Consider the following 26,260-nt stretch of genomic DNA (forward strand, 5'->3'; position numbering starts at 1 on the left):
TTCTCTACAGAAATAACAGATTAACATGGTTAATCATGGAATATCAGTTGCATTTAACTTGACAGTTGCATCTTCCAGAGCAAGTTGCATGATTGAGAAAATAAATGGATTTGCAGTCATCACAACAACTGTACACACTACCACAACTTACATGCTAAGGTATTCATACCCTTGACTGCCTTCCTCTTGCTCTGCCTATCTACACCTATTACAGAATGAATTTTATTGAACCTGTCTGACAGCACACATTTGCAGGGTTTTTGCCACCAATAAGGAAAATGCACAATGAGCAATGTTCAACAGATTTAAGGCATCAGGGGATACAAACTACCTAGGTAACTTACTTCAAAATTATACATGACAAGTGGAGTACAATGACCTATAGATGCTGTTAAGAGTAATATTAATTATATCAACTTGTTTTTATTTCATTATTGCTTTCTGTCTGTCTCAACTCAATTTAAAGATCACTCAAGTGAGGGTCACCAAATCATTAGAAAATATTTCTCTTCAGTTTTTGCCATAAGATGGTAACTGCCATTTATCTTTACCTACCTATGCCTGTCACTGTTGCTCTATGCCTTGTATTGCACACTGGTTGACAAAATAAAAGTTTTTTTTTTATGGTAATCTGTCAGTCTTTTGTGTATGTGTGTGTTGTGCTTATTGCCAAATTGTAACATGTTTAAAAGCCATTAAGCAGAGCATCACCTATGCATGCCATATATTTTTCACAGCATAGGTGTCACTCACATGCATTTCAGGTTATCACAGCAGTGGAAATCGATGAAAATAAATTCACATGAGGAGCTCATTCACAGTTTAACAAGAAGAGCATTATACAGGTTTGTCACTAAAGCTTTTAGATAAAAATGTGTGAACAAATGCTAATTGTAATGAAGTACACTTAAGACTAGAAACAATATTTTATCAAAAGTATCTCACCCTCAGTGGATTAGCAGTGCACTGAAATGGATGTTTCACATCATTAGTACATTGAGCTAATGAAAGCTGTTACAGAGTATAATTGCCTTACATTACTCAAATTATTTTTTTATCTCACATTTACTGTCTAATGTGCAATTGCACAACTTAGAGCAATCTCTTAGAGAACACATAGGATTGTTCTTCATTTTTTTCATGGGGTGAATAAGCATTGTCCTCTGTTCAGTGATGCTTGTCAATGCCAATCATGGGGCAACGGATAAATAAAAAAATGGTTTATAATCCATTTGTGCCCATGTATATGTTGTGTTTATGTATTATTTGACCAGATTAAAGTTCATAAATGGGAGTGTAAGACAGTGAGGAAAAGGGGAGGAAGCAGATAGTTTAACAATAGGTAGAATGCCATAATAATAACATTGCAGTCATGTCATGTTGTGCTAACAATGCCACTTTAATGTGTGAGACATGTCAAACCTCAATCCCCATGTTTCCTGTTTAGAATATATACTCAATACTGACTACAGCTTCCTATGGTTAGGGCCAGCATGACCATTGCTGACAAAGTGTGGAAAACTCACTTCATAAAATATTAGTGTTCAAATGGTCAATATGTTGACCAGTCTACTGACACATTAACTACACCTACCAGCGAAACTATCATAGTCTGCTTCAGATGTGACAATTTACTTTTCTACTGAGTTATTGTGTTCTGTTGACAGCATTCAGCATTGTTTAATATGGCTATCATTTAAAACTTATTTGTAGCACTGCATTGTGTGATAGACCCTTTCAATGTGTAGATTATAGCATGGCCTTTTAAAAATTGATTTATATAGCAGTAGTGCTAATGAGGTATACTGGGAAGGCATGAGTTGGACTATCCTCCATTGCCTTCTATTTATTCTTCCCCATGTGTTCAAGCACGTACATGGCTTCATGAAGAAATCAGCACGTTTACTTGGCTTGCTCATCATGTAGCTGGTGAAATTCAGAAATGCTAATGAGTTGAGAACTAATTAGCATACACATTGTGGCTGGGGTGATCTACGTAATAGAAGTGTGATGCAGAGCAGGGATCATCATTGCTCGATGGAAGAATTTACTTTTGTTAGGGAAAGTATTGCAGAATAATTATTCCTTCACAATAAGAATCTAACAACTTTCCAGTGTGGGTTACTTATTACACCTGTTCTTTTGTCAATATTAGCACACATTTTTTTTCTGCAGATACCTAGCAAATGTTAGAGATGCGATGGGAAAAAACAGGTAACTGGAAACATATATTTTGGAAGTGTAATAAGCTGTCAGATTTTAAAATTCACTACAGAGTACTCTGTAATAAATATTGTGAGAGCAAATGGCTGTAATTAAGGAAATTATTCTTTTGAGCTGGGACTAAGGATCTGACTTACAAAACATAGTAAGGCCTTATTTAGTTTAATTTTGTCGGCTGCCAAAAAAACAATTACTAGGAAAAGGAAATCAACATCTAGACCAACTGCATTTGAAGTGTTGTATGTTGTAAAAGAGATAAAAGAAGTGAACATCAGTTCTTTAGAAAAGAGAAGGAGCAAATTATAGAGAAATAAATGGAATTTTTGGGAACAATACATGCAAAATAATGTTCAGGTGGAGGAGTGAGGTTTACAGGAAGGCAGTAATTGAGCAATTTATGAAATGTTGGACTAAAAGAGAGTTGTTAAAGAAAGAAAGAAACATATGTATTGTATAATGTATGTAAGTGAAAGAAGTGAAAACAAATGTTAATATGGTTTGTTTTCTTTTCTGTTAATGCATGGGTGCTTATGTCTCAACTGATAATTTAATAAAGGTGTTTAAAAAAAAATTAACATTTAGGTGTGCTTTGTTTTTGCTTCCATTAACTAGCACACATATGACCACGCTAGGAAATACAAATGACTATTTCAGTTTTTCTTCAATGTAGCTGAATTTTTGTAAAGCTATCTGCAGGGTACAGTGTCTCCCATGAGTAATAACCAGCATGCCAGTACAGTAAAGTTACTTTCTGTGAACATAGCTTGCCATATGTCATTGTAATGTTAGTTATTTTGAAATGTGAGTGTACAGGATAATTAGTACAATGGTTTGTTGTTTGTGTATAGTGTAACTATTTTGCTTGGTAGGTGTATGCCTGATAATTTGAAAATCATTCAATTATTATTTAGTTTGGAGTGCAGGGGGTTTTTTGTAAGCAAACCTATTTTGCTGTCATGCCACAGGAAGCCCATAACTTATATACCTGTTAGCAATATTTTCATAATGTTGCAATGACTGTTACCTGTGTACGATCATCTGTGCTAATGTCAGTATTTTCCATATCAACAGGGATATGCCTAAAACAGAATCGGCTCTGAGGAGGACATGTAAAAATCTGGATAAAAATAATTTTCCTAGGGAAAGAAAAAAATGAATAAAAGAAAGATGAGTGAGTAGGAAGAAAAGGGGGAACAGATGTCTGTTTTTAAAGCTGCAAATAAGAAGCTCAATTGTGCATTTTGTTTAAAAATGTAACCACAGTAGGCCAATATGTGAACTCCTTGAAACAAACAGCAGAACAGCAGCAAACATCATAAGGAGCATCTTTATCCACTCCCTAAACCATCCAAATCTGTGTATCTTGCAAGATATAATTGTCAATAAGATTTTGGGAGGAACAGGAGATAGAAATATCTCTATGAAGATGGCATACAAACTGAGGGTATACAGAGGGCCTGATGTACCACCCTTCCTGAATTACATCCTTGCTTTCCAGCTGTAACTCCTAATTCAAACTACAGAGGGCCTGATGTACCACCCTTCCTGAATTACATCCTTGCTTTCCAGCTGTAACTCCTAATTCAAACTATAGTGAATATGATCACCAAGTGTGAAGCCTGAGAGGTGAATCTTGGCATTAGTTTTGTAAATAAATAACTCTTTGTAGCCATCAACAATCCAGTCATAACTCTTTGCAGTGCATGAAGATTTATCCTCTCATCGTACTACTAGTTAGGAAAAAATTAGTTAAAAATAAAGGGTGATCTGTTGTACCAGCTTTGAAAGCCAATAAAACAATGGGGAAGTGGCTGACCTATTCCCTGTGTAAGGGAAGCCGTTTTAACCAAAGTACTGAGTGTACTTTAGCAGACAGCAGGCACTAACTGGAGCTGAAACAAAGCCATTTCATAGCATGTTGATAGCATGTTTCTGCTGTTCTCTGGTTAGTGCTGTCTACTTTTTGTGCAGACTCAATGTTATTAGCACCTAGGGAGTACTTAATTCTCTAAGTGTTGTTAAGGTCAGGTCTCATATTATAGTAGTGCTTAATTAGGGTATCGTGTAACTCTTTTTTAGCATAATCACAGCACTCGATGCACTACATAAGTTTATTATCTAAGTCAAAGAAGAACTAAATAATAGTTGCTCTATGAACTTGTACAACAATTGGGAAGCATGAAAAGATATGTACGGGAGAAACAGAAGGAAAGTCAGCTGTAAGACTGCAAAGAAAAATGTCTGACTATTAAAACAGACCTGTGAACAACAGTAGGGAGACCAATGAATAGGAATGATGTGATATAAAGGCATGCGATATATTAGCATGATGGACATCAGAAAGGGAATATAATAAAATCTTAATAGGGCCATGTCCAGAGCATACTCATGCATATGCAAAAGCCAAAAGGCAGAGTCCAGAGGCTAGAGATGAGGATGAGGGTTATTCGTGTAAGCAGCTGCCAATGAACAATATTCAGCTCAAATGTTAGGCCTAGAGGAAGGGTTATGCTCAATGACATCAACCGGGAAGGTGGAGTGTTGTTAAACAACAAGGAGAATAGAGGTACTTACGTGGAACACTGCAGATTGATCAAATCCTATCAGAAGGAGAACACAGGAAGAGTTGAAGAAGAAGATGGAGAGGAACTGCTCTATAAAGAGAGTCAAAACTGAAAATCAGAGATGGGGAGAAGGCACAGAGTTATGACTACCCAAAGGGAGAAATAAACAAGACATGGGAAAGAAAGAGAGCTGTAGCAATTTGTGTTTCACAGAGGGCTTAAGACAACCATGAAAAAGTGATAAAATGTATAAATACGGGTTGATCATCTGACCAGGGGAGGTGGAAGGTGCACACTGAAAACAGGAATCATATATGTACCAAAGATGGGTGAAGAGGGATTATGCTAACTTGTCACTGTCAATAAGAGATGTACCAAACATAATAAGGAGGGACTACAATGTCATCATAGGGAAAAATGATAGGTCGTATTGAAGGAGGAAATATGACAAAAAATGAGACAGCAATTATCCCAAGAAATTAACTGAGTGGGTGGCTGCACATTTGCACTGACATCTATCCTCATTCACTAGATAGAAACAGAAGAGAAGGACATTATGCAAAAGGTAGTAAGGGAGAGAGAGATGCAGAGAAGCTTATTAAGGGACATGAATAAAGCAGAATTGGTCCTTGGCTTGGATGTTAATGCCAGTATAACTCAGGGATGCTATTCCATGAGTCAGTAGAGGAGGGTCTCAAGGCAGCCAATTTGGGCATCCAACCTCATATCAATAATGTCTTCCACCATTTTCTCCAGCTGTCGCCGGGTGACACGTGTCATGTTCATCATCAGTGCTACTTGCATGTATCATTGTAGCATTTACTGAGCACAGCCTGTGGCAATTGCCACTCATGGAGCAGCCAGAGTGTGTGGAGGAGACAGCATCTGTGGTCGCTAATGGCTTTGGTGCTTGTGGTAGTCTTATAGCAGGCACCAGTGGTAGGGTGTCAGACCTGGATGATGGCAGGGATGGTTATATGGTTGTTCCTACATATAAATTGAAATAAATGGAAAGAAAGAAGAAAGAAAAACAAAAAGATATATATATATATATATATCCCTATCATATGATAGAAACCTCATTTGAGTGAGACCATAAGACTGAAATTTCAAAAGACTGAAAAATCACTTGACTGAAACCCATAGGACTGAAACCCATAATACTAAATTTCAACATACTAAAGTGTAAACTGAAACATATAAAACCAGACTAGGTGGGGGGCTATGTCCCCACACCCCTAATGTAGGGGGTTGTGCCCCCCACCCCCCTAACTATATGTACTATTTCCAGGATTGCATTACAGTGGGGAAAAGGGCATATACCTTTCATGTACCTTACAGTAGTCTACATGCTGCCACTACTATGCCCTTTTCCCCATTGTAGTGCAATCCTGGAGCTAGTATATATAGTTAGGGAGGGTGGTGGGCATAGCCCCCCACCTAGTCTGGTTTTATATGGTTCAGTTTAAAATTTAGTATGCTGAAATTAAGTATTATGGGTTTCAGTCTTATGAGTTTCAGTCAAGTGACTTTTAATCTTTTGAAATTTCAGTCTTAGGGTCTCAGTCAAATGGGTTTCAGTCAAATGAGGTTTCTATCATATGATATGGATATATATATATATATTTACAGAGAGAGAGAGAGATGTAATGGAAAGTCAGCAAGAAATGGGTGGGGAAGAGAAAAAGCACAAATACAGTGGGAAAAAAACCATAGTCTGTATCTGACTATTTAACTTGTACTATAATACAAGGGTCATGAAACACCCCTCCATTAAAACAATGATATGCCAATATACAGCCCCTCAGGAGCTTGTATCTACAACCTTCACTACCTATAACCTAAAAGCAGTACCTGTAACCTAAGAGGCACTGCCTTTACATGCAAAGCTACATGTTAAGCTGCATCAGCAGTCTAAGTAGAGTATTGTGCAACACACTCTAGCAATTTGTGTCACACACTTCCAGAATGAAAACTCCACCAAAGGGAAACTGAATCCACTGCTAGCATAATAGCAGCTTAACATGTTGTGCTATATGTGTAAGTCCATTGAGGCCTGCAACCACTGACATCTATGCAATCAGCCCTTTAGTGTTTCCCAGAGTGCCCCATGCCAGTCCTAAAAACTAGTTTCCCAACCCCTCAGCTCTTCAGGTGAAGATTTAAAACAAAAAAGGGCTTCTGTAATCTTTAGGAAATCTACACACCCCTCAGTTATCAACTGAAAAACAAAAAATAATGTCTTTGCCCCAGGTATGTAGACCTGTCTCTGAGTAAGAGTATGTATGTCTTCGTGACTCCTTAGGCATTGCCCAGGTTATTAAAGCTATGGTTACTGTACTTTACGGTCAGTGTGTCAGTGGCCACATCCCAGTTTATGTGTCGGGCCACCACAGAGGAACAGACTAATATCACCATAGCCATGACAGTTAGTAATTGTGATGCAGGGTGTGCATGATGATCTTTGGGAGTGCATGTCATGTATATGTGATAGTTTTAATAGACTCAGTCACATACTGGATTGGGAGTGAGCCAGGCTGATTAAGGTAATTTTGTTGAATGCAAAAGGTATGAATACTGTTAGCCAAAAATGCTTTAATTGAAAGTGGAGTTTGTGTTTTTCTCCTCTATTGTTCCCCACATGGGGAAAGTGCAATAAGGTCTTGCCCCCTTGAAAATAAAAGAATTCTAATGTTTGACAAAGATATTTTCAGCAAATGGTTTTCAGTCTGCTTGTAGTCTCCATAACTACCCTTTGACAATTCGACATGAATCCACTGGAACATACCATGTCCTCTGAAGTCACCTGCCAGATGTGAGCACCATTCATAAAGCCATTCCAATGCTACCTCTACAGATGCTAGCCATTAGTGGCACAGATGACCTAGATTACGCTTCTACACCTATTACATTGCTTTATCTGTTGCCACTGTCATGTTACAGCCAGTGCAACTCCTGGAAAAGCCCACTGTTATGGCAGGGTGGGTGCACAGAATGCTCAAGTATATTGAGCCGTAGTGCTGCATCTGCTGCTGAGGTTGCATCTCACAGACACTCCAGGCTATGATGGTCAGGGTTGTCATAAGGGTTAATGTGTTTACCTTACAGACACAAGGTACAGGCTTTGATAAACACCCTTGAATGGGAAATCGGATAGGCTCAAAATAGCCCAAAAGGGTAGGCAGCCTAATACTTAAAATGGTTGGAGGTTGGTATAATAGTTCGTGTATTTACCTCACAGACACAAAATACAAGGTTTGATTCTCAGTGTGGAGAGAGTTTGGCATAATGTTCAAAGTGTTTACCTCATGGACACATAGTACAGGGTTTGATTTCTACCTTGAGAGGAAATTGCCTAGGCACAAAATCATCCAGAATGGCAATCAGCCTAGTACTTATCTTTGAACCTGTGAATCCACACAGCCACACACACACACACACACACACACACACACACACACACACACACACACACACACTTCCACTGACAGTGGCCCTTCAAATAACTATACTAACCCCCCCCCCCCAAATACACGCACAAATTCTGAAAACCCACACACAATATGATGGTTTAGTTTATTAATCCTCTGCACTGACATCTCCCTGTGAAAAGCAGCCACACATACTCCTTTCTCCACCAGAGCAAATAATGATAACCATATCCTGCCCTTTTCACATCGTTACTTAGGTTGCCCATGTCTGATGCATAGTGTGGCCAGCCAGTGCAGGGTGCCTATTTCTGATGCATAGTGTGGCCAGAAAGTGCACAGGTCAGCAGAGCCTGGTGTTGGTTTTGCAGGCATCACTTTTACTGTATCTGTTTGACTACTCTTTTCTACAGTGTTCTGAAGGTATGTGCAAGCCACTGCCTCTTTGACAGTATCATGACATACCATGCCTATCTCTATCTGACATGATCATCCCCTGTTGTTGGCTCTTCCAGTGACTCCTCTTCTGATTCATCTTCCACTGACTGGTGTATTAATGCTGTGGCAACCCTTAACCTAATTTATCAGTTCCTATAGTATGAATGCAAACTCTCATCTGAGTCCAGTTATACGGCTTGTGCAGATTGTAGATGCTGCTTTTTTACTTTTATGAATCGCTCCACCATTATGTTTTGCATTATTTGCATTCCTCAAGTTTCTAATTTTAATAATGCTGTTCCTGCAAGTGCCCATCCTGTTGTAACGACCTACTTAGTATGATATTGTGAAACGTTATAGACACTGAAAATATTTTTGTATACATGCCATGGTTATACTGCAGTGCAACACCAGCTGTATCTAGGCAGTGAAAGTGTTTCTTCAGCAGCCCAAACAAACACTCAGAAATGCTCCTTGTTTGTGATTACACATGGCCGTACCCCTGGTCTGCTTATTTTTTTTTTTTTTTATTTCAAATGGTTGGTATCAGTCAGGGTTCCAGGGTATATCCACATTGCTCAACAAGATATCCCTGGGAGAAGTCATCCTTATTTTTTTTTTAAACACCTTTATTGAATTATTGCTTATGACATAGGCAAATTTACATTTATACAAAAGTAATCAGACTGAATTAACAAATTAACATTAACAAACATTATACTTCTCATATATTGCTATATATCATATAACCTAAGCAACATTGCATAAATTATTTAATTCCTGCCCCTTACAGGTCCAGGTCTGCCGTATGTAGGAGTCATGATAACTCACTTGGAGGCCTACAGCCACACTGTAGATAATACATTGTGCATTACATACCACCTGGTACTTCATCAGTTCAGCAAGTGGGGCCTTTATTTCAGTTTGGGTTTGGTCCCTAAGGGAAATGGGCTGTAACATATAATTCTCACATGGTGTTCTCTCTCTCCTCTGTGCTGTTTGAAAACCACATATGCTCCCATACAAGCTGAAGCACTGGTAGAGGAAATGATCATTCTCAAGACAGATGCCAGACATATCCCACTATACCCCCATTAGGTTACTAAAATGTATTGTAGCTAATATATGTACAGCCACATGTCCATTTGTATCCACTGGGATAGGTATTCCAATATTGCCACAGGGCTGCGTTATGTCCCTGTCTGCATGGTACCAGTCCACAATGTTGGTGCCCTGGAGTCAATCAAATGTTAAGCTTGGTCAGATAAGAACTTCTTGCAGATTCATATTTATTGATGCTGTGGTAACCTCTAATATAATTTAGCAATTCCTTTAGCATGAATGCAAACACTCATCTGAGTTCAGTTATACAGCATTGCAACTCTGAGATGTGGCTTTCATACTTTTAAGAATTACTTCACCATTTTGCCTTGCCTTATTTGCATTCATTAGAAGGCCATTTTCATATATATCATACCAGAACCTGCTGCATGGCACATGCAATTCTGAATTGCACACATCCTGTGCACAGTCACTCCTCTCACAAACTCATTCAGTGTGATGTTGTACAGTTTTATGAATTGATTAATTTTCTTTTAGCCTGAATGAATACTACATATTTCTTAACACACACACACACACACACACACACACACACACACACACACACACACACACACACACACACACACACACACACACACACACATACACACACACACACTGCTGAAGGAAGTAGTTGCACCTCAGCCCTGCCCACAAGTGAGATGCTGGCTTTCAGAAACGGAATGCTGGCATTGCCCTACCAATTGATTGTCATTTGCAAACCACTTATCTTGAAACCTTTAGTTCAGGATGGCTGCCATCTTTACCCTGTCCTAGCTTCTGTGCTTAAGTCACAGGACAGGCACACAAATAAGTCTTCTGACTACTATGGCAGGTAAAATATAAAGGAAAAAATATTGCTAAGCGGGATATTGATTCTGTACAAGTTAAAAATTCTGCGAAAGCAATGTGATTAATACAGAGCATATATGACTGCAGGTTTTCACTTATTGACTCAAGATAATCAAGTCACAATATATTTGGCTTTGCATTCCAGTAATACTTTGATGTGTGCATACATGCATGCCCAAAAGTCTCTAAACACACACACACACACACACACACACACACACACACACACATGTACATAATCACATATGCATACACACACCACACACACACACACACACACACACACACACACACACACACACACACACACACACACACACGCGCAGATGGAATCAAGTGCATAGATTGCCATATATGCTCAAAAACACATAAAGTTACACAAACATGTACAGACATGCATTCTGCATGTTCTCATACACACACACACACACACACACACACACACACACACACACACACACACACACACACACACACACACACACACACACACATGCGCGCACATACACGCACAGACATAAAAACTCTCACACAGATAACTACATTTACCTACAGACATATACACAGACTCACAAACACTTATTCGCAAACACACACACACACACGCACATGCACAATACACATATATACATGATAGCTTACAGGCACACACATATGCACATGCACAGAAATATGAGAAAACAGACACACACACACACACACACACACACACACACACACACACACACACACACACACACACACACACACACACACACACACACACACACACACACACAAAATGCATAAAATACAAACACGCACACAGATATATGCCCACTCCCCCTCTCCCACTTATTTATTTAGATTTTTTTTTTTAAACTGCAGTAAGTAGATTGACTGACTATGATCCAGGCCCACAGGACAGAAAGTTAAGGTAGCTAGAAGGCATATGTTACTATGTTACAATAAGTAGTTAATTTGTTCATAATGCAAATGCAAAGCAGAAGAAATAGTTAAACTAGTAGCAGTTAAACATAAGATATGAAGTTAGGGCTCCACACATTTCAATCACATACGTGTGTACACGTATTCACAGTGAAGTTCAGTGTTCTTTGAAGAATGTTGCTGTTCTTCTTAGACATGCACAGGTAGGTGTTTAATAAATACAAGGTCCATACAATTTATGTATAGTGAGCGCTGTCTTTCTGTTGTCTGCTAACACTAGATGAAAACTAAATTTGGCAGCTGGTAAATCACTTTAAATATTAATTCTGTGGTAACTCTGGGCAGTTCGGCTTCAAACAAACAGATTGGGGATAAGTTATTTGTAAAATGCATGGTTTGTCAGAAACCTTTTTATGTTATTCAAAAGAATTGATTGCCTGTCAAAATAGTTCCCTCTAAGTACTTTTCACTCCAAAAGAAGGCACGAGCAGACAGTTTGATTTGTGTAAATCCAATCAAGGCAATAGTGCACAGTGAAATATCAAAGCACTTAACCACACCAAGAAAATGATACGGTCAATTTGACTTTGAAGTTGGTGCAGTGACCCATGGGTTAGAGTGGTGACTATTATTAAGTAAGTGTTTTGCTGTCATGTTGTTAAGGACAGAGAAATGTTGTGGTCTGTGACTCATTCTCTGTTGAGATATGTAATATCCTGTTCATCTAAGGCTGTCAGATGATGAGTTGTCTCATTTATCTGAAATGAAGTAATAAATACCTGGAAAATACCTTTAGCCATGATCTGATGTCAGCAGGTCAAAATGACTATTTTGTAGGGAAATTAATTCATGATACAAACTGCAAAGCTGACAGTCTTATATCACAAGAGAATCCATACATGTGAGCCAGTGCTTAGGGTCTTTTAAATTCACACTTGCAAATAAACATTTCTGAATCTCCTACATTCTAAAGTTCTGTGCAATAATATACATGAGAAAAATTATACTGTTTAAGTTAGAAAATAAGGATAGAGATCTTAAACAAGATTTGAAAGCATAGCACTTATATCAGTAACTCCTGGATTCATTATTTTAAGGAAGCAAATAGATGTTAGAATGCAGCTACTTAACAGAATGATGGTCCAGGCATCAGATGTCAGACATAAGAATTATATCTTGCCATGCTATGTGTTTGATATCAGCTGTACATAGTACACATCAATAATCCATAGCTTATGAAATAATTCATTAACATATAAACAAATAGTGTTAAAACAGTACCACTGTGATGTACATTTTGTGTGTGTGTGTGTGTGTGTGTGTGTGTGTGTGTGTGTGTGTGTGTGTGTGTGTGTGTGTGTGTGTGTGTGTGTGTGTGCGTGTGTGTACATGTGTGCTTGTATGTGTGCGTGCCCATGGACTATAGTGATACACAGTGTAGTATGTAATATGGTTGTGAAGATATATACCTGAGTTGTTCTTCAAGAAACTGTGATTCAACATGAGTCTGGGTTAAGAAGGGGATGGACATTTGTCAAAATGGCACAGACAAAGGTTACTTGTAAGAATTGAGAAAAGCCTTTAGAGAAATGTGATTTATGTGGTGTAAGCTCAAAGAAAATCCAGGGTTGAAAGGAAAAGTATATGAGATACATAATGGGACAACATTAGACAATTAAGCTGAAGAAGTACGAAACATGCATGCAGGGACAGAAGCAAGGTGGGCCTAGGTTAGTGGTTTAAGAAGCTCTATTATAAATAAAAGCAAAATATTTAAAAATAGTTTTACAAATTATGATTTTAAATTAGACCTCAGTCAGGTATGCTACTGCAATGCAAGTGAAATGAAATTGCCTGGAGATATCATTGTTTGTTAGTGCAACTGATTTTTAAGCATCTTTATTAAATATAGGCACATATAAAGTAAAATAAAAGAAATTAGACCAGAATAGCACTTATTTGTTATTTTCATGCATTATATATTTTAACTATTTTACTCTAACATTACATAATTTTCTCAATACCTATTTTTCCTTAAATTTCACTCCTCTTTCTGTACACTATTCTGCAGGAATTGTTCCTAAAATTAATATTTATTTACTTCTACATAATTTGTTCCTTCCATTTTCTAATGATCCCATTTCTAGATATTTTATCTCCTTTACAGTATTTAATACTTCAGTTACAACTGATTTAGGTTTTCACTTCCATTTTGTAGTAATTGTTTTATTTTTTCCTTTGCAGCCAATAGCATTAAACTTAATAAGGCCTTACTATGGCTGGACAATTCATCAACTGATTTTAAAGTCAGCCCATAGCTTTTACCCCATTATTGCTTGCCGCATCCACATTTAAGTACCTTGTTGCTTGACTTCCTTTTTAAAATTCATCCGTATGTTTCAGTAGGCCATGATGCTACAGACCGGATGGTGCAACATAATTATATGATACTGTAAGAAAAAGCTTATTAATGCTACCATTATGCTGTGTTTATACACATTATATTGACGAATCTAAGATTTCCAAAACATAAAATGAACTATAAATGAAGAGAACTGAATACAGTCAGCTGAATCAAGGAAGACAAATTTACAACAGCAGGTGGTCCCTTTTGTAAATCAAAGACTTCAAGGACTTGGCCCACTTTCTCTTTGTTTGCCTCATTGCTTTCTAAAGGTTACAATATTAATGAAACTAAACTGGGAAAATTAAAAGACTGCCTAGATTCTGACAACTCTGTAATTTGTTTTCATTAGTTGGAAATTTCTTATATTAGGTCACACGGTCTGGGATAAAGAACAGTACTGAGATCCACATCCTCAACCATGCTTAAAATACATTAGTCACAAGCATAAAGAGAAAACATTATTTTATTAGTGGAAATTATATAGCTTGATTCATAGAATTCATATATGGGAATTAGTTGGTCATGGGCTATTATCCTATTAGAGCCAGTTAAATTCGGTGTGATCTTCAACAAGCTGTTTCATCTTCTACTATATTGTTTTTGTACAGCTGTTTCTGTTTTACCAGGGTTTCTCTGGTTTATGTGCTGCTTTTGAGTGACATTTTGCAGTTCTGCTTTAACCTTGTTTGGGACTGAGGTAAATGTATACAATGCTTTTTATAGGATTAGGGTGGCTCAGAACATAGTTACAAGTCCAATTTGTGCTGCAGTGATGAACACTTCCAGAGGTACAGAGGTGAAATCTGTCTACAGCTAGTGAAATTTGCCTTATTGTTCTAAGAGCATTATTAAAGACCTATGTGTCATTGTGCATTCAGGAACCAATGTACTTGAATACATTTTTCCCCACAAGAAAACTACATATCTTTCATGATATTTTGATAAATGAAGGTCTGCAAATATCTTTTTAAAGAAATTTCTCCTGTTTTATCAATGTTTCTTGGGTTTGTCCGTGTATGAATCTGCTGTGAATATTTTTTGCACTTCCGCTTGTCCCTTGTTTGGTACATAATTGTATGCCATGCTTTTTTTATATATATATAGAATGCATCACAGCATAATTAGGTTTTTAATTTTATGTTGCACTGATGTGTTCAAACAAGAATGAAGCATGTCTATAGTTAGAGACTGGTTTACTAAGCTGATCCCATGATTAAAATCGAGTGCTGCTATCTGCTTCAGATTGAATGTACTATATGATTTGTATTTTTAATCACCTTGAACTATGATGTCTTAATAAAGACACATTTGCAAACATTTTTACAATGTTTTTTTTTTCTTTTAACCAGGGTTTTCCTAGTTTGGAACTCTGTACATTTGTTGTAGGACTCTTTTGGTCAATTATTACATTTTAGTTAACATGCATGGAAGGAAGCATTAGAAGAAGGCAGGTCCTGGGATTGTTTTGCCAAGGTTATCAGAGCAGGCATTTTATATTAACTGATTATTGACTGAAGTGCATATGTGTGTGTGTGTGTGTGTGTGTGTGTGTGTGTGTGTGTGTGTGTGTGTGTGTGTGTGTGTGTGTGTGTGTGCAAGGTGGAAGGGGTCAGCCAACATTACAAGGAAATAGTGCACAGAGAACCATTGAATGAAATATGAATAATACAGAGAGAATGCACAACTCTCACAATTCTGTAGACAGCTGTTGATATATTACAGATGAAAGGATTCCTACAATAGTTAGCAGAGTTTTCTTCTGCTATAAAAATATTTATCATGACATACAATATATTAGTCCACTCATTTCAGCCCGTTTTTGTAGTAGTGCAGATGGCAGTGTTTTAATAGGCTTTTCATCTGCAGAAGTGAAAGACATAATTCTGAATATGAAGGTTTCAGTTAATCTACCCTTTACATTTAACATCATCAGGTCATCATGCAGGTTCTACACAAATATAACTGCTTTAATTTTTCAGAATAACTAGCACACTGGCTACTAAATTCTGAAGAATGGCCAGTATAGTGACTAGTAAATTCTGGATTTAGCTCACTTGCTCTTGCTCTGGTAGAAGAGTTACTTCAGTACTTCCAGACTGCAACAGCTGTTATGCGGAGCCCATCTGAGTAAGCAGTCAAACATCATGGTTGCAGCAGGCCAGGATTTCTTCTTGTACTTTAAAGTTACTCTTAATGTGCCAGGTTGAACAGGAATTGGAATGATAAGCCTATGCTCTGAACAGTGGTCAACCATAGCAGGGGAGCCAGGTAAGTGCTAGGTTCTTATACACAGTTCATACCCGAAGCTTTTCCTTATTATTTTGCATTATTTCAGCTCAGTCTATGTGTTCATTACTGCTCGTAATTCAAGGATGAGATCTGAGCTCAGTACTTTTATATTTTACTTAAAGCTTAGCCTTCATTATATCTTCACATGTTTATGTAATGTGAGCATCAACACCTTGTTTACAAACACTGCTGTGTTAATTGCCTAGCACATTTTTTGGGTAGCAACAACAGCAGAAATACTTGCTAGAACTATTATGCGAATGCACTGAACATACTACTGTACCTGCAACAGGGCAGTACTGGCAAAGGAGTACAGTATCAAGCTTCGGATTATGCTTCAGTTTGCACTGATAGTCCCCCAGAACTACATGCACAGAATCACAGATGCATTTCAGTACACGTACTTCTACACATTAATTCACTTTTTTTTGATAAGTTGATTGATCCATTTCAAGGTCACTGGAGAAACAGAGCTTGTCTGAGATGCTCATTATATGTATGATTTGAATACAATCCTGAAAAATTACACACACACACACACACACACACACACACACACACACACACACACACACACACACACACACACACACAAAATACACACATACATACACAAACTCATGGGTAATTTTACAACAAAACTGACAGACAGAGGGCCAGCATGGTATAAAAACAAAAACAAAAGCAGTACAAACCTCATACACTGAGTACACTCATAATATAAAGATGACACAAAAACAAAACTCACCCTATGAATAACAATTCCTAGCATGAGGGTCACATATATAACAAAATATAAAAACAAAAGACAAAACCACAAATATAATGCTACATAAAATAAGTGTGGCTATCAATAAACAATAGCAAAAAAAAAAAACAAAACAAAAAAAAAAACAGAAAATTAACAGCAATTGGCCACAGGATGTGACTGGATGTGATGTATTTGTCCTCTTCCACTTCAATAAACACACAACACCGAATGACATTTGACGACCTTTATTAGACTTTCATAAACATGATTGCTAACCAATAGTTATAAATTTCAACCGAAAACATGACACAGGTGATAATAACACCCATGAAAGAAGACATAAAATAACCATAAGGGCAGCATACCATTCACCCTTGATAAGCATCATCCCCGACTTGCTCACTTATCCTTGCACTAACAAGGCAGCATTACCCCACTTACCTTCAATTTATTGAATTACACCACAATCTAAATAAGCAGCTTTGCTTGCTTATTAACTTATCCACCAGAGCAATCGCTCACTTTCTTTCCAAATGTATTGAATTACACATCCATCACCAGAGGGGGAACAGAAGAGGGCAAGCCTGCCCCTCTTCTCCGCCTTCCCCCACTAACATAAACACCAGCCCTGCTAATAAAAAGAGGGAGGGCAGGAAGGTAGCACGTTCACGGCAAAATGTGACTCCTACCTCAATTACACTTGACAAACCCTCTAATCCTCTCCCTGTCCTTACCTCATTTCCTCCTAACATCCCTCCCTCCCAATTAACTCTCTCCTACCCTTATCCTTTTAATTCCTGCTAACCTATGTATCTAGCACCACATAGAAGATGACCCAGGACAAAAAAAGACTGTTCCAAACCTCATTTTTCCTGTTCTACTTCAATAAACACACAACACCGAATGACATTTGACAACCTTTATTAGACTTTGATAAACATGATTGTTAACCAATAGTTATACATTTCAACCAAAAACATGACACAGGTGATGATAACATCCATGAAAGAAGACACAAAATAACCTTAAGGGCAGTGTACTGCTCACCCTTGATAAGCAGTGCCCCCCCTTGCTCACTTATCCTTGCACTAACAAGGCAGCATTAACGCACACACCTTCAATTTATTGAATTACACCACCAGCCAAATAAGCAGCTTTGCTTGCTTATTAACTTATCCGCCAGAGCAACTGCTCACTTTCTTTCCAAACTTATTGAATTGCACATCCATCACCAGAGGGGGAACAGAAGAGGGCAAGCCTGCCCCTCTTCTCCACCCACCAGCCTGACTAGGCTGTCCCCCTCTTCAACCAAAGCTTCCATCCTAAGGCCAAACATCATTCAGTGTACCCAATTTCTATACTCCAGCTAGATCATTAAGACCAGCCCTCATCTGCAAAGAAATACAAAACCATACCTTTGTTAAGCCTCCCTCATAGACACGGTACCCAAATCCTGAACTATCCCCTAGAACACCCGCATACCTGCAATGCCTGAAAACCCCACTATCCCAAACCACTGTAAATTCAATGAACCCGAAAAAATTAATATTACCCTCAACCCCACTGTACCACACCAGAACAACCATTGCAACAGAATTCATTACCTTTCACCTTAGTTTCCTTCAAGGCTTTGCTCACTCTGCTAACTGCCCTCTACAACCTCATTGCACACCACTCTGATGACCAAAACATCTCCTGCGACCGGTGTATTCAGAATGGCAGGAACAGCCACCCCGACAAATCCATCACCTTCCAAATTCATTTCCTTCAAGTCCCGACTGCTTACATCTGCAAAAGAAAGAACACTGTAAATTCATGACACTCACCCATCAAACTTTCTTAAAGGCATTAAACCATGTCAAAAAGTGCCCTTATTCTTCAAACTGCCCCCCCATTATACTGCCCTATCTCTCTTATCTAAGCCCAACACCACCTTACCTGCATAAAATCCTTTCACTGCCAAAGCAATAAACATACAACAGCATCAGTGATCTTCAATAAGCACCAAAAGTAAAATGATACCAACTGAAGATGTTGCAACTAAGCACTGTAAAAAGATAAGTTAAATATAAATATACCTTATCGTCATCACCTATTGACTTCCGTATGCAACAATGTAATAGTCTGATAAACATTTATGTGACCAACACTGCAAAAATATCCCCACAGATCACTGCAGAACATGTTAAGAGCTGTCTAGCTTACAGTTGCCATATATAGCAGAAAAAAGGAAAAAAAAATGTACCTACTCTCTTGCAATTTAATCTACCAATGCAGTCAATATGACAGCAACTTGTGTAAACAATAATATCCCCAATTCCCCCAACTAAACTGACTAACATGAAACATCCACGTAGCAGCAGCTGTCATAACCATGAAGAACCACCATCTTCCATAATCAATAGAATACATATAGCCCTAACTTAACTCCCTACTACACCAAATCTGCCTGTCCTCCCATTTCCACAGCCTTAAGACCTACAATCCCACCCCTGTAGTACAAACTAATGGTTAACAGTATTAAAGTCCCACAGCAACACCGCCACCAAGGACCACTGCATTAACAGTTAATCCTTTCCTACAAAGGGTCTGCTAGCCATCAGCGCCAACCAACCTAAACTAAGCAATTAAGGTCCTACCTTTGAACTCCCTTCCTGCCAACCTGCAATCTGAAAACTTCCCACAATACCTCAATCCCCAAATTCACTGTTGCCTCCATAATTACTAGCAAATACCCTGAAACCAACCCTGTCTACATGCTCAAACTCCAACCATTAACTGCCACACTGGAATCTACCAGAATGCCCAGCCTTTTAGCCCTTACAGAATGACGCTCAATAAATCCCACACAAACTGATTAAACTACCTGAAATACAGAACTGAAGAGCTACAAACATTCATACCTCCAGATTGTCCCTAGCTTACTCCAACTGTGCTAACTGTCAAAGCATCAAAGTCTCCAACTGAACCCATCGTCCAATCTTATTCCCAAAGAACATGAAACCCCACTCCCATGCCCACAAAACCTACCCCAAACACCTGTTACAATAATTCTATCCTTTATAGCCACCCCAACTTCCCTTGAACACTGCCAAAACTGCTTCACCCAGCCTATAAATTAACATGAGTCACCTTTCAGCACCCTTCCCCAAATCTGACATGTCAAGTTAAATACTTACCGAAGTAGGCTTAGCAACCATCACCTCTCAAGAGCGCTTATACACTCCACCAACTGATGGTCCTCCACTTCCCATCTGCAAAATAAAGAACAAAATAAATGCTGTGCACATTAACGTCTTCACAGTAGATGCTGCTAGGTGCCACCATGCTCATGAATTTCACCTCTTTTATCCTAACAACTCCCCGAAAAATGTTGCAATAACCAGTTCTCAAACCATACTATTCGTTTAAACCAATAAAATTGGACAAATTCACACACAAATGTAGAACTAATGGCCTGCCAGGGATAACTTTCAGCATTTGCTCCTAAAACTGAAAAGTTTGGACTTGCGATAGCATGAATTCCCTGGCAGATATGAAGTCACTAATTGACAAAAAACTCCATGTTATGGAATAGACTCAGAACTATAATCACTCCCACATATATAGATTACCATATATATGCCCTTAAGCCTAGCCAGCAAGTCATTAGTAGGATGAGCCTTTGGCATGACCTGTCCTCACCCTCTGTATGATCACAATTCGACCCATTCCAATGAAGACCACAGCTACCAATAATGCAGTGTGAGATTCAATCCTGATGCTCCCCTTGTAGAAGCAGGGAAGAAAATATAAGCAACCAACCCCATATTCAGCTGTACTTCTGGAAAAACTGTGACCTCCTTTCCTACTGCCTCACCAGGTGACACTTTCTTACAGCATCCACTCTCGCTTGTTGAGCCCGCATTCCTTCAGGCCACCAAACTAAATGTCCACTTTGCACATCCCCATCTGAGACCTCAATATGATCTGTAAAAGACAATACTGTAAATCTTCCACACACAAACCAAAAACCTCTTAATGACATTATGCACCAAAGACCTATCTCTTTCATCAACTGCCTAAAAATGCACTCACAACTACTGCTTGCAAAATCCCAATGAAACTTAAGGTACCATAGCAAAGCTCCCATTAAAGTTTCTATACACCTCTCATGTTAATAAACCCTGATCAATTTGGCCAACTTAAAACCTCTAACTGTGTAATGACAATAGCTAAAGAATTGCCCAGCTATTACAAGACATTACCTTGTAGGTGCATAACCTGACCCATGTGCTCCTGTGCAAGGATTCAGAAAGTGTGTGCCCTCCCCCTGAACTGTTATGTCTTATGGAAATGTGTGCAGGATGAGGGTAGATAACTGCTTCATGAACCCAAGCTCCGTCATCCCACCAGAAAGCCGCCCACAACAATTCACCCCCTTATCTTCTCCTACCCAGCAGACCAGGCCAAGCATCTTAGAACAAGAAATCTACACAAGGCCCTAAGTAAAACTGTAACAGTTGTCACATCTCGCATGCTGTACTGTGGCATCGCTGAAGTCTCTAAGACCATTTCCCGTAATGCGAGGATCCCCAATGTGCTTACTGATCTGATGCTACCTGTTCTATGAAGCCGCCAGAATAACAGATCTTGCAGCAGTCTAACTTTGTGAAAGAACAGGAAGCCCAAAAACTGCAAACATCAGACCTACCTTTTATCTATTTACTTATTTGTTTTTTAAAGGAAAATTGCACAGGGTTGTGAATGCCATTCTTGTACAATGACTCTCTCTCTTTATATATATATATATATATATATATATATATATATATATATATATATATATATATATATATATATATATATATATATATATATATATATATATATATATATATATATACACACACACACACACACACATATATATATATATATATATATATATATATATTTATATATATTTTTTTTTTTGCTTCTATTTTTAGAGAGAGTGTAGTCCCTCACCCAGCCCATGCGAAGTGTGGTAACTGAGCATGCCCGACAACAACCCACGGGAAAAGGCGAAAAGATAATCCATAACCAAAATGGAGGCAGAGTCCTCCCTAACATACACAAAACTGTTTCTACAAGCAGCCATTACTTAGTGACTTCAATACTCAAAGAAAAGCCAGCGATTTGTCAGCAAACTACAAAGTATGTTGAGAACAGCCCCCCCAATCCTCAAGAAATTCTGCCTAGTCATAAATCATAGTGAAACACAACACTACCTGACCTAAGCGGTGTGCAGTTTGACAGACATCTCATCTCCCATTGCCCCTTAACTGTGCCTGCAAACTTAAACTGTCAAGATGCATGCAGCTCCCAACACCTCCCTCTTACTGCAACATTATCTCCTAACCTAGTTTCTGACCTTCTAGCTCTCCCTTCATCGGCGGAAGAGCATTGCATTTGTTATTTTTTTATTTTTTTTTATTATTTAAGGGACAACCCACGCACACCGAGGGACACAACACGGCAAGACCCTGCCTCTAACTTGCAGTGAGGATCACCCACTGCAAATCCCCTCCCTGTCCATGAACCTGAAAGCCTGTGAAACTAGAGCCTTACCTCCATATTGTGGAAAACCAAATATGAAAGCCACAGCCACAGAGCCACCCAACCCAACAAAGATAAAAAAAACCACATCCACATACTAACCTGTCGAAAACCATCCAAGTACCACCACGTAGGTGTGGAAAACAACCATGCCTCACAGCCTGTGAAACTCACTAAGAAACCAGAAAGCAAAACCACCACCACAAACGAGCTAACTGAGGTGAAAGAAAAATTTGTAAACGGTCACCACCCTGTGCAGTAAAGAAGCATCATTAACTTCTTTTTTTTTTTAAACTGCAGCCCTAAGTCACACTGCTGGCATGTCTCCATGCCACTACACCCACTTCCCCCCGACAGAGTTACTGTATGGATGCTACAGCATACCGCTCAACCTCCTAAGCAAGAAATCAGGATGATGCCATCGATAGTGGAGGTACAAAGGCCCCAGAAATGGGTGCACTTTTAAACTAATGCTCTTATGACCTTAGAAAATTGACAGGTGCTGCATTAGCATGTATCTTCTGAAGGGTAGAAATTCTGAAACTCACATGAGTTATTATTTCCTGACTTTAGCCTTCACTAACTTAAAGAGCCGTTAACCTGGCAATACTTTTTTTTTTTTTTTTTAGTTAACCACTAACTCCATCTGCTCATACAACTGCACTGCAAGAATGATCCCTCCTGCTAAACTAAAGCCAGTGAACATATCCTTCACCACTGAACTGTAAGCAAGCCCTGCCAGTACGTACAAATGAAAAGCTAACCACCAATGAAACCATCAACAGTAGGAAAACTCAAACCACGTCTGTCATTAATTTATAACTGTAACTGGAGCCATACTAGCAGTCACTTCCCAGTCTCACAGCTGTCCCCCATCCCCCTAGACCCTTTATGTTCCTGCGCGTGAGCAGAACTACAACCACTCACTCCCAACATATTCAAATCGGGGACTGCTAATCCCGCATTCTTCTGACAGAACCAGAAAACACTACAGCTTTTTACAGGCAAACACATCAACCACCACTGAGAACCCCGAGTAGCTGCAACAAAATTTGAAGTAACAAGGGGATCCAGCCATACAGCTCAACCGCAACCCTGTTGAAGTGTAAACATGGGACAAAGCAAGCCACCAAATACCCATACCATGTATCCCAGCCCAATCTAGTCCACATACCCCCTACTTAAACACAAATGCCTAGCATATTCTCAATGTCATAAGAAGAGAGGGAAAAAAAAAACTTCCATAATAATATATACCCCAAAACACCTACCTCTAACCAGTACCCCACGGCCTACGTTTTCTCCTGGAATAGCTAGAGGTCGTCTGGGCGTACCTTGGCTTAGCAAGTGCACGCCAAAATGTGACTCCTATCTCAACTACACTTGACAAAACCCTATAATCCCCTCCCTGCCCTTACCTCATTTCCTTCTAACATCCCTCCCTCCCAATTAACCCTATCCTACCCTTATCCTTTTAATTCCTGATAACTTATATATCTAGCACCACATTGAAGATGACCCAGGACAAAAAGGTCTATTCCAAACCTCATTTTAAATGTGAGTTGTTTGATAGCAATTTTTATGTCTGATGAAGCATAGTGGCACTATGTGAAAGCACTTACTACTTTTACATTTTTATTTGTTTTTAATAAATGTTTTAGTTTTTATGCCATGCTGGTCCTCTGCCTGTCTGATTTCATTGCTATATACACATGGAGCTAGGATTGGACTTTATCTGGTACAGCGGTTTTGTTTCTGCTGTTCATGGGTAATTTTGATGAGTGCAAGTTCACCCCATAGCCTGTTTTGAGCATTTGGAAGGAAAGTGGAACAGATAGCAGAAACAAGGAAGATATGCAGAGTCTACATGTAAAGTACTCCAGTCATTAATTGAGCAGGAGCACAAAGCATTATCAAGCAAAAATATTAACCACAACACCATTGTGTTACCTTCATGTAGACATACATTCTAAATGAGAAGTGGCAAAAATCAAATGTAAAGTGTTCTGCGGTGCTTGTGAAATGACTTATAAAATAAATATTAAAGGCCATAATTTATATAGCACTGCAGTTTAGATGTTAAGAACAGATGTTAGTTTATACTGTGATGACTATCCTTTGGGTGACTATTACTGGTAACCTGTGAGGGCTTTTCACTGATTCACAACTCTCACCAACTATGTCTACACAGAAAATAATGGTACACAGATAATAGGTTCAAGAAACAAGAAATAGAAAAAGAAAGACAGAAAGAAAGACATTAAGAAGCACAAGCAGTATGCCCAGTTACTTCTGAAAGGCAGTGATAACTATCAGTTGCTTTCTGTACATTCTTTAGCCCTAGTCAAAAGTGACTTCTAATTCACGAGAAAGGACAATCAATAATCAACAGCCATTTTCCTGTCTGTTCTGGTGCTTTATTGAGCTTTTGTTGCAATATTTGTGCCACATCTATATTAACAAATGATGGTTTTCCTCCTACACCCTGAATTATTTATTTTTAAATATTCAGTGATTCAGTCTCTGCTCCTCTGGGGTATATTGTACCCTGCTTTACACTTTACATATGCTGCTTCATTTCAATATGTTTCCATTCTGTAGTAACTATCACTGATTAGCTAAAGGTAGCCATACTCTGCTGTTATGAAGATACAATGTGCAACTTAATTGTCTATTTTACCCAAGAAAACACTCAAATGTATCTTTGTTGTTTATATATTCAAAGAAATAGCATTTGTACCATTTCCAGCTTCATAAATATTCACAGAAGGGGGCATCATTGCTGCCCATCTAGACATCAGAAGGTCCAGTGTGTATAATAATAATAATAATAATAAAAAATATTGTGCTCTGATAAATAGTACTGTTTTTCTTTTGCTGTTAGGGGCAAGTCTGATCTGTGCATGAATGTGTGTGGAGGTACAACACAATAGTTCAGCTATGGAATGGCACAAGAAAAGGCGTTCAAGTACATTAAGATCAAATTGCACAAAGCCAATGATGGAAAAGAAGTTGAGTAGGGGCTGTGATCAGTCCAGGTATCTCATATGGTTATGTCCAAGATTACTTTCAATGTGTATTCAGTTCTTTTTTTTTTTCTTACCACTGTGTGACTTAGTAAGACAAGCAAAGAAATGCAAGCACTATGCATTTCCTTTCAAAAGCACTGAGCGCCATAACTCACTGAGCTCTGAAAAAAAGGTGATGATTATCGAAAAGATCACTGTTGCAGTATAATCCCTTATACCTGGAGATTAAAAGTAAACCTATATAGATAAACACACACACACACACACACATATATATATATATATACATATGTATATATATATATATATATATATATATATATATATATATATATATATATATATATCTGTATATAAAATTATTTTTTGACCAGATTTGTGTCACTAGTATAGCAGCCTCTTTTCAGGGGAGACCTGAGGTGGTACTGATACTATTAGGGAAATTTGTCGAGGGAATCAGGGAAATTACCCAGCTTTTTGGAAATGCAGGGCTCCTACGCCAGCAGGGAAGAGGCTGAAGGAAAGCAGCAGCACGGAGGAGGAGAGAAAAGCTATGAAACGTTTGGAGGTATAAAGTGAGAATTTTGAAAAGAAATCTGGTCAGTATGGAGCTTCAGAATGTAACTACGAAACACAACACAAAATCTTTGGAACCAAAGGCAGAAGCA

The sequence above is a fragment of the Protopterus annectens genome, chromosome 6.part0 (genome assembly GCF_019279795.1).
Source record: "Protopterus annectens isolate FY-2018-M chromosome 6.part0, PAN1.0, whole genome shotgun sequence".
In the NCBI taxonomy this organism is placed as follows: domain Eukaryota; kingdom Metazoa; phylum Chordata; order Ceratodontiformes; family Protopteridae; genus Protopterus; species Protopterus annectens.